Source organism: Pseudophryne corroboree, chromosome 3 (genome assembly GCF_028390025.1).
Source record: "Pseudophryne corroboree isolate aPseCor3 chromosome 3, aPseCor3.hap2, whole genome shotgun sequence".
In the NCBI taxonomy this organism is placed as follows: Eukaryota; Metazoa; Chordata; class Amphibia; order Anura; family Myobatrachidae; genus Pseudophryne; species Pseudophryne corroboree.
In genome coordinates, this window is record NC_086446.1 from 314,888,365 (window position 1) to 314,901,946 (window position 13,582).

Here is a 13,582-nt window from a genome sequence, read left to right on the forward strand (position 1 = left end):
TGCGCTTGATTGGTTGACGGAAGGTAGTAAATTCACAGACTTTGAATTGAAACGAGGATATTTCCATCCATACTCTCCAGGAGCTTTATTGCTCACCCCGAAACGTCTTTTTCCTAAAAATATTGGTGCTAATTTGTTATTTATAGATATTTATGAAGCTTGGGGCGCAGTGAACACCACGCTGAATAGACAGACGACAAGAAAAGAATGGATACCCATATGGGGTAATCCCTCCTTTACACCAGGTTTGGAGAACTCGGCTTGTCTGAGACTGATCTCAAAGGGTCTTAGGGCCGTGTCACAAGTATTTGACTCGGGAGGCAACATTAAACCCTTTAGAGTTTTACAATCTGAATTTAATCTTCCCAGTAGTAGTTTGTACTCCCTGATGCAAGTCACACATTTCGCTTTGTCCATACCCTCGGGCCCTGAGTCAGAAACACATTTAGAGCCTTTGAACCACATTGTTTCCCGTTATACCGAAAATAAGTATAAAACGAGGTTGTTGTATGGAACATTGATGAAACCTAAAGTACCAAAATTAATTAACAACACGCAAAAGATCTGGTTCAGGGATATACCGTCTTTAATGAATGACAATGCTTTATTTCAATATTATGACAGGACCCTTAGGGCACTGAGGACTTCTGTCTTACAGGAGGTTCATGTTAAAACACTTTTTAGGGCATATATGGAACAAGGTCAGAGAAAACATTTAGTTGCAGAGGAATCTGGCCGGTGTCCAAAATGCAATGCATCCTCAGCGATATTATTTCACAATTTATGGACCTGCGGAAAAATTAAAAAATTTTGGTACAAATTGGTTTATTATATAAATTCCACTTTAGCATTACAAGTAACTTTAGATCCCGTTCCCTTACTGTTCGCAAATTTTGACACTTGGACTTTGGGTAAATCCCACTCTCGCTTGATTCCCTTTCTGACGAACCTTATGACAGTGGCAAAAAAAGTGATTATGAATTCTTGGATTTCTAGTCATACCCCATCACTGAGAGAAGTTGACCAACTCCTTATGAGAAATATGTATTTTAATCGATTTGAGGTGACTCAAGATGCCTCAGGATGGGGTTCAAATTTCCTTTACAAGTGGGGAGTATACATCTCATCAAAACCAGTGGAGTTACAAAACCAAATTTATGTCTCTCGAGATATATTCAGGTAGTCATGGATATTTGAGAAATGTCGGCTGTACGCGTTCATGGGATGTTTTAACATAAGTGGTGCTGTTCCCCCCCCTTTTTTAAATAATAAATAGCTATCTGATTCAATGCATTAAATGAGTTGATGTGGAAACAGGACTGTTATGATCCTCTTGTTTGATCTAGATAGACTTAGGAGATGACACCTAACTCCCCCCCCCCCCCCCCCTCGAACCCTTCCCCCTACTTTTTCTTTTATTTTGTTGAGCCTCTCCATGATTCTTAATATTTTGCAGAATACATATGTCGGTTGTGGTGTGTCGAGACATAATGCTGGCATGGGAGGTACATTATTGTCTCGTTTATCCGTCGAATTATCCTGTTGACAATTAACATTGAATAATATAAACCTTAAAGGGGAATACCATTATTCTTTTATTCTTTCATGTACCTCTGATCTGTCTAATTACCTCTTATATGTCTTATGTACACTGTTTTATGGATGTGCCGACGCTGTTATGTGATTTCTGTTTGCTATGTTTTGTTGTAATAATTGTGAAAAGCCCAATAAATATATTTAAAAAAAAAAAAAGAAGAAGAAGGCATGGAACAGCTGCAACACTGCAGATCTGTTCTCTCTGACATCTGCTGAGCGCTATAACATAAAAGTAAGGAGGGTGAGGAGGGTCCAGATTGTGAGGGAAGGAGCAGGATGAGAGCAGTATTCTCCCCATGCTATATTGCTTTGGAGGTCCATCCTGCTAAATTCCCCTGGTACTGTGACAAGGCTGAAAGTTGCGCTGTGGGACTTATTGGCCATATCACAAGCCGCATCACAGTCCCGGACAGCGTCAGACTGGAGGACAAAGTAGATCTCACCCCCACTATAAAATGAAGAGTGCACTCTCTGCATTTCAGCAGCCGTGTGTTTGTTACTGGAGGTCCTTCTGTGTAGCCAGCAACTGGGTATCTGAGTCGGCTCTTAAGAAAGTTATTATGTCAAAAAAGCAAGTGGGCAGTATATGGTCAGCTCTGAAAAAAGGGTGATGAAGGAGAGAATGGGACTGCAGGAGCAGGGTCATGGAGGAGATATGGGGCCGGAGTAACATTCAGTGATAGTGTCATTGTGAGTAATTCAAATGCCATCAGATTCTGCTTCCTCCACAGGATCCCACCCCCCTTCCCATTTAGGGCTGCTTCAAAAATTTCTGAACTGGTTTTCCATTCTAATCCGCCCCTGGGCAGCCATAAATATTCTCGGCATCTCCCAGCAGTTACTTCGGTTCAGATTATGTAATTAGCATTGCTGATTCAGGGGGTCCCGGGCTGTTAGCTGCAGGAAAGTATTGGCTAGCTACAGGTAAAGATCGTGGGGTTCCCAGGCTGCCACAGTGACAGGGACAGCATGGTCATGCCTGGAGGGAGAGGAGGGCTGAGCTTGGGGGAACTGGGGAACACCGTTACTCAGCCACCGTCTCCTCTTCGCCAGGAAGCAGAACTTTCGGCCGGGAGCTCCCTGCTGCTCTAGTACACGCCGCGTACTGCAGAGTTTACAGGGGAGCAAGGAGCAGCATTAAAACTACTTCTCACAGAATCCACGCAGCCAGCCTGCAGTGGGCAGGGATTCCGGGAGATTAAAGTGAGGTCAGCAATGCACCAGCTATGAAGAGAAGGGTTATGGGCACATAAAACCCCTTACAATGAACATTACAAGGTAGTGGGTCAGATAGAACCACGAGCACCAAGATACGAAACAGCCTCCTAACCTGGTAAGTATGAGGCTGTCATATGGAAGGGGCATTACTGTGTGTGTGGCATAATGTGTAAGTGGCATTATGGTGTGATGCATAATGTGTAAGAGCATTATGGTGTGTGCATAATGTGTAAGGGGCATTACGGTGTGTGGTATAATGTGTAAGGGGCATTATCTTGGAGTAATCCTTGACTCCTCCCTCTCCTTCAAACCACACATTCAGCACATCTCACAAACCTGCCTTTTTCATCTAAAAAATATTTCCAGGATCAGACCCTTTCTGACCCAGGATGCTACTAAGACTCTTATCCACTCACTGGTCATCTCCAGACTGGACTACTGTAATCTCCTCCTGACTGGCATTCCTGACAAATACTTCTCTCCACTCCAATCTATCCTCAATGCTGCTGCCCGGCTCATTTTCCTCACCAAATGCACTACGTCCACCTCTCCTCTCTTACTAGACCTTCACTGGCTCCCCTTCCCTTTCAGAATCCATTTCAAGCTTCTCACACTCGCTTACAAAGCCCTTACCCACTCCTCTCCCATCTACATCTCTGACCTTATCTCCCTTTACACTCCCACCCATCCTCTTCGCTCTGCTAATGCACGCCAGCTCTCCTGCCTACGGATTACTTCCTCCCACTCCTACCTCCAAGATTTTTCACGTGCTGCACCACTTCTCTGGAATTCCCTACCTCTCCCCCTCAGACTCTCTACCTCTCTACAAAACTTCAAACGGGCTCTCAAGACCCACTTCTTCACCAAACCCAGCCAAATCTCATCCTAACCCTCTGTTCCATGCTCTCTATGTACCCCATCTGTGTCACCCCTGTCTGTCTACCCCTCCCCTTTAGAATGTAAGCTCTCACGAGCAGGGCCCTCTTCCCTCATGTGCTTATCCTTTTTCTTACTTTAATAATCTTCAACTGTACCAAATCCAGCAGTCTTCTGCCACCTGATACTTATTCCAGTGTCATCTGCTGATGTAACTATGTTTATTTACCCTGTACTTGTCCTATACTGTCATCAACTGTAAGTTGCTGTTTTCCTGTTTGATTATTTGTTTATGTACTCTGTAATTGGGAGCTGCGGAACCCTTGTGGCGCCATATAAATAAAGGATAATAATAATAATAATAATAATAATTATGGTGTGTGTGGCATAATGTGTAAGGGCATTGCGGTGTGGTGCGTAATGTGTTGAGGTCATTACAGTGTGTGGTGTAATGCATAAGGGGCATTACTGTGTGGTGTATAACATGTAAGGGGCATTACAGTGTGTGGCGTAATGTGTAAGGGGCATTACTATAAGGAGGAAAAATTACAAATAATGTAAAGCGCATGAATTAGGAATGAAAATACACAGTTATGCTATGGAGTGTTTGGGGGGGGGCCTAAACCGGTACCTTGCCTAGGGCCCCACGAGGTCTAAATCTCGTTCTGCACCTACATCGCATGCAAATGCCAGGAGGGCAAATATTCTAATGAGCTGGACTGGCCAGCTGAATGCCTGACTGAGCAATTACGCCTCGCAGCACTCTGCTTGGCCGGCATGTTGACACACCAACTGTCACCACAAAAACTGCCAAATATCAACTAACGGAACTAGCTGGCAGTTGGTGTGGCTCGCCTATTTGAATTTTGAAATGCGCTGCAGCCCCACCTATAGAGCGGTCACTGATGACCACACCCCTTTTTCAATGTTTGCACATGACTACGTTGCACGCATACAGGATGCCTCATAAAATTAATTTCCAGATTTAATGCTTCCCGTCCTTAGAAACATTACTGTACATGTAATAGAAACCCCATCCTGCCCCAAGACAACCTCTCCTCTCTCCTACTAAATCATACTGCACCCAACTTCATTCCATATGGTTTTTCCAATATTAATAAGGCAGATTACATGTTTTCTAAAAATTTGCTGTCAATTTCTATAACAAGCAGAAACAGGAGTTTCCATGGTGACCAAGTTTCCTTTGGAATGAGGTGGTGAGAAGAGGTGGATCACCTCTCTGCTAAGCCTGGATGTTTTTGGATGATCACATATTTCTGCCTGTTTCACTTGAGAAAACCCTTTAACTGCCATGTAGAGAATAATGATGTCTATTGCACACATTTGTAGAGGCATCCGTTTTACTCAAATAATGTGTTGGAGAAAACTAGAATGCCTTCATTACATCTTCTAGTGCATTTTTATAATGTATCTAGCCCTATAATAAAGTAGATGCCTTAGGGGGTAGATTTATGGGGCCCTAAAAAATGTATGCAAATAAAGGATGTATCCAGAGAAAAAATAATTTTAGTCAGTACACAGGGACTCCATTAATTGTGAAGGATCCAATAAAGCACTGATGGTGGTGAGGGCCCCAAATTTTGTCCCCAGTATCAACTGAAATGGTTTACTTTTCTCCATTTACCTAACTTAAGAACTATTGTGATAGTATTATACAAATGAAACATTAGAGTTTGATGCTAGAAATACTTCCCTGTATTATCCTGCCTACAGTGGCGGAACTAGCGAGCGGTGGGCCCAGGTGCGACAAAATGCTTTGCCCCCCCCCCCCACATCCCCCCCCCCCCCCCCCACACACACACACACACACACACACACACACACACACACACACACACACACACACACACACACACACACACACATCCCATCCAAGTCCACCCCCTCACCCCTGGAGAGGATCTGGTGAGGGGGACCTGCTCAGGGCCAGAGAAATGGATACCTAGCAACAGTGCCGTAACTAGACATTTTAGCACTGTGTGCAAGAAACGACATCGGAGCCCCTCCCCTGCATGCAAAAAGGGGCAGTGCGCGCCGTAGGCGCGCACAAAAATACATAGTGGCCTGGCTTCGTGGGGAAGTGGTGTAGCCACAAAATAATACCAATTCATAAAACGTGCACAGTAGTCTCCATTCTTCAAATTACGCCGCACAGTAGCACCACTACACCAGGTAGAGACCCTTTTACACCTTACAGCGGACAGATTCCTCTTTTTACACATAACGGCAGACAGCGTGCACTTTTTACACATAACGGCAGACAGCGTGCCCTTGTTACACATAGCGGCAGACAGCGTACACTTTTTACACATAACGGCAGACAGCGTGCCCTTGTTAAACATAGCAGCAGACAGCGTCACCTTTTTACACATTACGGCAGACAGCGTACACTTTTTACACATAACGGCAGACAGCGTGCCCTTGTTAAACATAGCGGCAGACAGCGTCCCCTTTTTACACATTACGGCAGACAGCGTACACTTTTTACACATAACGGCAGACAGCGTACAGTTTTTACACATAACGGCAGACAGCATCCCCTTTTTACACATTACGGCAGACAGCGTCCCCCTTTTTACACATTACGGCAGGCAGATTCCCCCTTTTTACACATAGCGGCAGGCAGATTCCCCCTTTTTACACATAGCGGCAGGCAGATTACCCTTTTTACACATAGCGGCAGGCAGTCCCCCCTTTTTACACATTGCGGCAGGCAGATTCCCCCTTTTTACACATTACGTCAGGCAGTCCCCCCTTTTTACACATTACGGCAGGCAGATTCCCCATTTATACACATTGCGGCAGGCAGATTCCCCAGTTTTACACATTGCGGCAGGCAGATTACCCCTTTTTACACATTGCGGCAGGCAGATTCCCCCTTTTTACACATAGTGGCAGGCAGTCCCCCATTTTTACACATAGCGGCAGGCAGTCCCCCATTTTTACACATAGCGGCAGGCAGTCCCAACAAAGAAAGAAAGAAAGAGACGAGAAAGAAAGAAAGAAAGAAAGAAAGAAAGAAAGAAAGAAAGAAGAATTATACTTACCCTCTCTGCTGGCTCAGGCTCCTCGGTGCAGCGTCAGACGATTCCCGTGCTGGAGAGAAGGAGGAGGACGGAGGTGAAGGAGGGAGCCGCAGCAGCGCTGTGTTACTGGTGGAGGCTCTGCTGCTGCTGCCCCTCTCTTTCACTATAGGCTGTTCTCGGAAGACAGCCTATAGTGAAGCAGAGGGGCAGCAGCGCCTCCACCAGTAACAAAGCGCTGCTGTGGCTCCCTCCTTCACCTCCCTCCTCCTCCTTCCCCCGTCCGTGCCGCTGCTCCTCTCCTCTCCGGGTGGCTGTGCGCTGCGGGCAGCGGTTGCCCGCAGAGCACAGCGGCATGTAATGAGTCAGTTTGACTCATTACATGCTTGGGCCCCTGGACAGAGGCGGGCCCCAGTGCAACGCACTGCTTGCACTGCCGGTAGTTCCGCCTCTGTCTGCCTAACATAAGCTGCTGCTTGATACTGTACTTTGCTTCATTATATGCCCATCCCTTTCTGTACGACCCATATTTTTCTATGTATAATGCATTTCAAATCATATATTTCCCTATATTTATCCAGGCAAAGAGCACTGTATATAAGAGATAGATAAAAGGTTATGGGGTCTATTTACTAAGCCTTAGATGGAGATAAAGTGGACAGAGATAAAGTACCAGGCAATCAGCTCCTAACAGTCATTTTTCAAACCCAGCCTATGACATGGCAGTTGGATTCTGATTGGCTGGTACTTTATCTCCGTCCACTTTATCTCCATCCAAGGCTTAGTAAATAGACCACTAAATGATTACTGGGGATGGGTTACTTTGGACAGATGACAATCTTACCCTGTGGCACCACCACCCCATCCGGGCTCAAAAGATGTTCTCACTTCTGTTCAAACAGAGATTGTAATTTTGATAAAATATTTAGGGAAAGATTCAATTAGCTGTGAGCTCCTGCTGGAGCATCACACCATGGGCCTGATTCTGATTTGCTATGTGCTGCACAGCTGCTGGGTTGCGGCTGTACAATACAGTACAACAGGGATGTGCGGTGAGGTAAATGGCTCCGGAGGCACTGGCTAGAACCAGAGCCTGATTTACACACAATATATAAGTCAAAGGGTTCATGTGTGTGTGTGTGTGTGTGTGTGTGGGGGGGGGGGGGATTGGGGGGTGCGGTCAATATACCGCCTGTCGGGATCCCGCGGTTCAGGATCTCGACGCCGGATCCCCGACAGATGTGTAAAAGCAGACGGCCGGCAGCAGCCCAGTATTCCCCCTCGGGTGGTGGTCCACGCTCGCCAGAGCAGTAACTAGACTTTCTGCCTCACCTGTCATAGACTTTTTACTCCAGAGTTTTGACTCTAGAAATGATTAGAAGAATAGGTATATGTTTAATTTGCTGGCTGTCGGGATCCCGGCATTCAGGATACCGATGCCGGAATCCCACCAGCTGACAATGACGGCAGCCGGAATACCGGCGCAACAGGGCTAATCCCACTCATGGGTGTCCACAACACCCATAGAGTGGGAATAGAACCTGCGGCGAGCTCATCAAGCCGCCGAGCACACATCGTGGCGAGCACAGCAAGCCCGCGAGGGGACTCTTTCGCTCGCCCCGCTGTCGGCATACTGGCGGCCAGGATGTTGCTATCGGTATATTGACGGCCGGCAAATAATCCTGAACCCGAGTATACAAAGAAGATAATTCTAATATATTCTTTGTATTTTTCATATACTTTATATAGTCATAACTCTGGCTTATACGTTAGTATGACAGGAAAGGTTCTGTCTCACCTCACCGCACGTCACTGCTGTACAAATAAAATGCAGCAGGATGCATCTGTAGGAGAGAGCAGCGATGCAAGGGGCGGGTACGGTGTCCCCTTTGTAATTTAGCTGTGGGTAACCACCGCCACTGGGCTGCCGCTCCCTCCCTCCGCTGCTGCTCACCACGCTGCTGCTGTGAGGGGAGGAGAGCGCAGCGTGCGCCTCTCCTGCCCCTCAGTGTCTACCTTCAATTCGGCGCCGGCCCGTGAGCCAATCAGCCTTGGCTGCCGGGCCGCGAGCTTTAATTGAAGGTAAACACCCGCACTGCCGCCGGAGACTGAGGGGCAGGAGAGGCGCATGCTGCGCTCTCCTCCCCTCACACACAGGACAGCAGCAGCGCGGTAAGCAGCATAGGAAGGGGGTGGGGGGGCACTGTGAGGACATGTGTACCTGACACTGGGGGCATATCTGGCACTGCGGGGACATGTGTATCTGGCACTGGGGGCATTACTGTATCTGGCACTGGGGGCATATCTGGCACTGGGGGCATCTCTGTATCTGGCGCTGGGGGCATATCTGGCACTGTGGGGGCATTTCTGTATCTGGCACTGGGGGCATATCTGGCACTGTGGGGGCATGTCTGTATCTGGCACTGGGGGCATATCTGGCACTGGGGGGACATGTGTATCTGGCACTGGGGGCATTTCTGTATCTGGCACTGGTGGCATATCAGGCACTGGGGGCATATCTGGCACTGTGGGGACATGTGTAACTGGCACTGGGGGAATTTCTGTATCTTGCACTGGGGGCATATCTGGCACTGTGGGGACATGTGTATCTGGCACTGGGGGCATTTCTGTATCTGGCACTGGGGCATATTTAGCTCTGGGGACATATATATATCTGGCACTGGGGGCATATCTGGCATGGTGGGGGCATTTCTGTATCTGGCACTGGGGGGCAATGTATATCTGACACACTGGGGGCATTTGTGTATCTGGCACTGTGAGGCAATGTATATCTGGCACTGTGAGGCAATGTATATCTGGCACTCTGGGGGCATTTGTGTATCTGGCACTGTGGGGCAATGTGTATCTGGCACTGTGAGGCAATGTATATCAGGCACTCTGGGGGCATTTGTGTATCTGGCACTGTGGGGCAATGTGTATCTGGCACTGTGGGGCAATGTGTATCTGGCACTGTGAGGCAATGTATATCTGGCACTCTGGGGACATTTGTGTATCTGGCACTGTGGGGCAATGTGTATCTGGCACTGTGGGGCAATGTATATCTGCCACTGTAGGGCAATGTATATCTGGCACTCTGGGGGCATTTCTGTATCTGGCATTGTGGGGCAATGTGTATCTGGCACTGTGGGGCAATGTGTATTTGGCAGTGTAAGGCAATGTATATCTGGCAATCTGGGGGCATTTGTATATCTGGCACTCTGGGGCAATGTGTATCTGGCACTGTGGGGCAATGTGTATCTGGCACTGTGGGGCAATGTATATCTGGCACAGTGGGGCAATGTGTATCTGGCACTATGAGGTAATGTATATCTGGCGCTGTGGGGCATTTGTGTATCTGGCACAGTGGGGCATTATATATCTGGCACTGTGGGGCAATGTATATCTGGCACTGTGGCGTAATGTATATCTGGCACTGTGGGACAATGTATATCTGGCACTGTGGGGCAACATGTATCTGGCACTATTAGGGTCTTATGTTTATCTGCCCCCCCATATGTGTATCACGCCCACATTTTCATTGACCACGCCCCATGTGGCATTTGGCCACACCCATTTATTGGGCGCACACAGTACATATAAGACATTTTTTCTACTTGCACCACTGGGAAAGAGGCGCCTACTTCATGCATCTGTAATACAAGTGCTGTGTACGAAGACGCAGCATCGGATCACCATCAAGACCCAAGCCGATGCTTACTCAGACTAATCATCAGATCCGGACTCCTGTGTCCAGGAAGTCTGCGACGCAGACCATGGGCCCGCCACTCCTAGAAAACGGACCTGGCACCTACAAAATGGATATCGCAGGACCCATTCTGCACATGCGCAGAACAAGTCATGGTCAGAGGCGGATTGGCCATAGGGCTTACAGGGAAGATTCCCGGTGGGCCGACGCACCTGTAGGGCCTGTTTTGTTTGAGGACATGTCCTTTTTATAGACATAATGAATAAGATGCAAAATAATTTGCATATATGAAAATTACTTTGCCACTTAGCCTGTGATTGCAGATGATCTAGTGCAGGGGTGGGCAATTATTTCAGCTGAGGGGCCACTTGACACTTTCTTGTCAGTATCCGAGGGCCACACATAAAATAGCAGCTCCCCCCCCCCCCCCCACCCACGTGCCAAAAATATAGGGACGTGGCTTCATGTGGAAGGGGCATGGCCAAAAAATAATACAGATTCATATTAGGCTGCTCAAAATTCTCCATTACTCAAATTGCGCCACACAGTAGCGCCACTTAAACACATTACACCAGGTAGAGCCCCTTTTACACACATTATGGCAGTTAGAGCTCCCTTATACACAGTATGGACGGTAGAGCCCACTTTTTACACAGTACGGAAGGTAGAGCCCCCTTTCACACATTACAGCAGGTAGAGCCCCCTTTTACACATTAACATTTTATTTGGGATAATCATTGCACAGCAAGCAAATTATCCAGTGTATTATGGCCCCTGGGGAAAGGTGTGACACAGTAATAGAACACGGGGATGTGACAGTGATAGAACACGGGGGAGTGACACGGTGACAGAACACTAGGGTGACAGTGACAGAACACGGTGGGGGTGACACAGTGACAGAACACGGGGGTTGACACGGTGACAGAACATGGGGTGACACAGTGACAGAACACAGGGGGTGACAGTGACAGAACACGGGGGGTGACAGTGACAGAACACGGGGGTGTGACACAGTGACAGAACACGGGGGAGTGACACGGTGACAAAACATGGGGTGACACAGTGACAGAACACTGGGGTGTGACACGGTGACAGAACATGGGGGGGTGACACGGTGACAAAACATGGGGTGACACAGTGACAGAACACTGGGGTGTGACACGGTGACAGAACAAGGGGGGGTGACATTGTGACAGAACATGGGGGGGTGACACGGTGACAGAATACGGGGGTGTGAAACGGTGACAGAACACGGGGGGGTGACACGGTGACAGAACATGGGGGGGTGACATGGTGACAGAACACGGTGGGTTTGACACGGTGACAAAACATGGGGTGACACGGTGACAGAACACTGGGGTGTGACACGGTGACAGAACATGGGGGGGTGACACGGTGACAGAACATGGGGTGACAGTGACAGAACACTGGGGTGTGACACGGTGACAGAACATGGGGGGGTGACATGGTGACAGAACACGGTGGGGGTGACACAGTAACAAAACATGGGGTGACACGGTGACAAAACATGGGGTGACACAGTGACAGAACACTGGGGTGTGACACGGTGACAGAACATGGGGGGGGGACACCGTGACAAAACATGGGGTGACACGGTGACAGAACACTGGGGTGTGACACGGTGACAGAACATGGGGGGTGACATGGTGACAGAACACGGGGGTGTGACACGGTGACAGAACATGGGGGGGTGACATGGTGACAGAACACGGTGGGGGTGACACAGTGACAGAACACAGGAGGGGTTGATAAAGCGAGAGCTAAAGATCTCTACCCCCCCCAACCTAAAAACAGTCAGACGCCACTGCCCGCACACACAAATATACACACACTAACACACACACTTTTCTTTCTTTCACTCACTTTTTCCACTGATCTGGCTGGCAGTGCAGGAAGGATTGATCTGCAGCAGCCTGGCTCTTGTCCCGTGTAGCTCCGCCCCTTGAGGTCCGTGTAGCCCCGCCCCCTCGTCGGCACGTAGCTCCGCCCCCTTTTCGGCTGAACACAGCCGTTGTCACTGGGGACTCTGGAGGCGGGAGGAGGAGACTACAACGCAGGCGCCGTGCAGCAGCAGCAGCAGCAGGGGAGACAGGCGCCGGCAGCTTGGAGGTACTGCAGAGCAATGACAAGCAGCTCAGCTGGTCGGGCCGCTTGTCATTGCTCGCTGGTGGGAGGCAGTGGGCCGGGCAGGATTGGTTTGCGGGCCGCATCCGGCCCGCGGGCCGTATTTTGCCCACCCCTAATCTAGTGTATGCTCTGTCTGCCTGCTTGGCTGACATATAAGATTGAGTGAATAGTGATTGGGATACAGTTGGTGTAATAAGCAAGAAAATATATCGTTCTAAAGAATGATATAGTTTCCTAAATTCTGAATGTGTATCATATAATGTGCTCATAATAATTAATTTTATTTCTTTTTAACTTCCCCCTTGATGCTGGACATGCCCACTATCTGGAAAGTCGTGGGGGGAGGCTGCTGCTGCCATGGCCCATAGCTAGACCTTACACCTCTGGTGCTGCCCATGTGGGGCCACTAGTACAAATTTTTCCAGGGCCGCTTTTTGTTCCCAATCCGCCCCTGGTCATGGTTATTCACAGACCTCCAACAATTGGATTTGTATGTAAACCATCGGGTTTGCATTAGAGATGAGCGCCTGAAATTTTTCGGGTTTTGTGTTTTGGTTTTGGGTTCGGTTCCGCGGCCGTGTTTTGGGTTCGAACGCGTTTTGGCAAAACCTCACCGAATTTTTTTTGTCGGATTCGGGTGTGTTTTGGATTCGGGTGTTTTTTTCAAAAAACACTAAAAAACAGCTTAAATCATAGAATTTGGGGGTCATTTTGATCCCAAAGTATTATTAACCTCAAAAACCATAATTTACACTCATTTTCAGTCTATTCTGAATACCTCACACCTCACAATATTATTTTTAGTCCTAAAATTTGCACCGAGGTCGCTGTGTGAGTAAGATAAGCGACCCTAGTGGCCGACACAAACACCGGGCCCATCTAGGAGTGGCACTGCAGTGTCACGCAGGATGTCCCTTCCAAAAAACCCTCCCCAAACAGCACATGACGCAAAGAAAAAAAGAGGCGCAATGAGGTAGCTGTGTGAGTAAGATTA

The 13,582-nt window shown here is 48.2% G+C and overlaps 1 long non-coding RNA gene across 1 annotated transcript; it reads right to left on the bottom strand.

Annotated features, from left to right (window-relative positions):
• Positions 1–563: 563 nt before the first annotated feature.
• On the bottom strand, positions 564–12,406 carry LOC135057738 (uncharacterized). The gene is made up of 2 exons (XR_010244334.1): positions 12,325–12,406; positions 564–789 (listed from the first exon to the last, which is right to left on the bottom strand). It is a non-coding gene; the product is annotated as an uncharacterized LOC135057738 (long non-coding RNA).
• Positions 12,407–13,582: the final 1,176 nt, after the last annotated feature.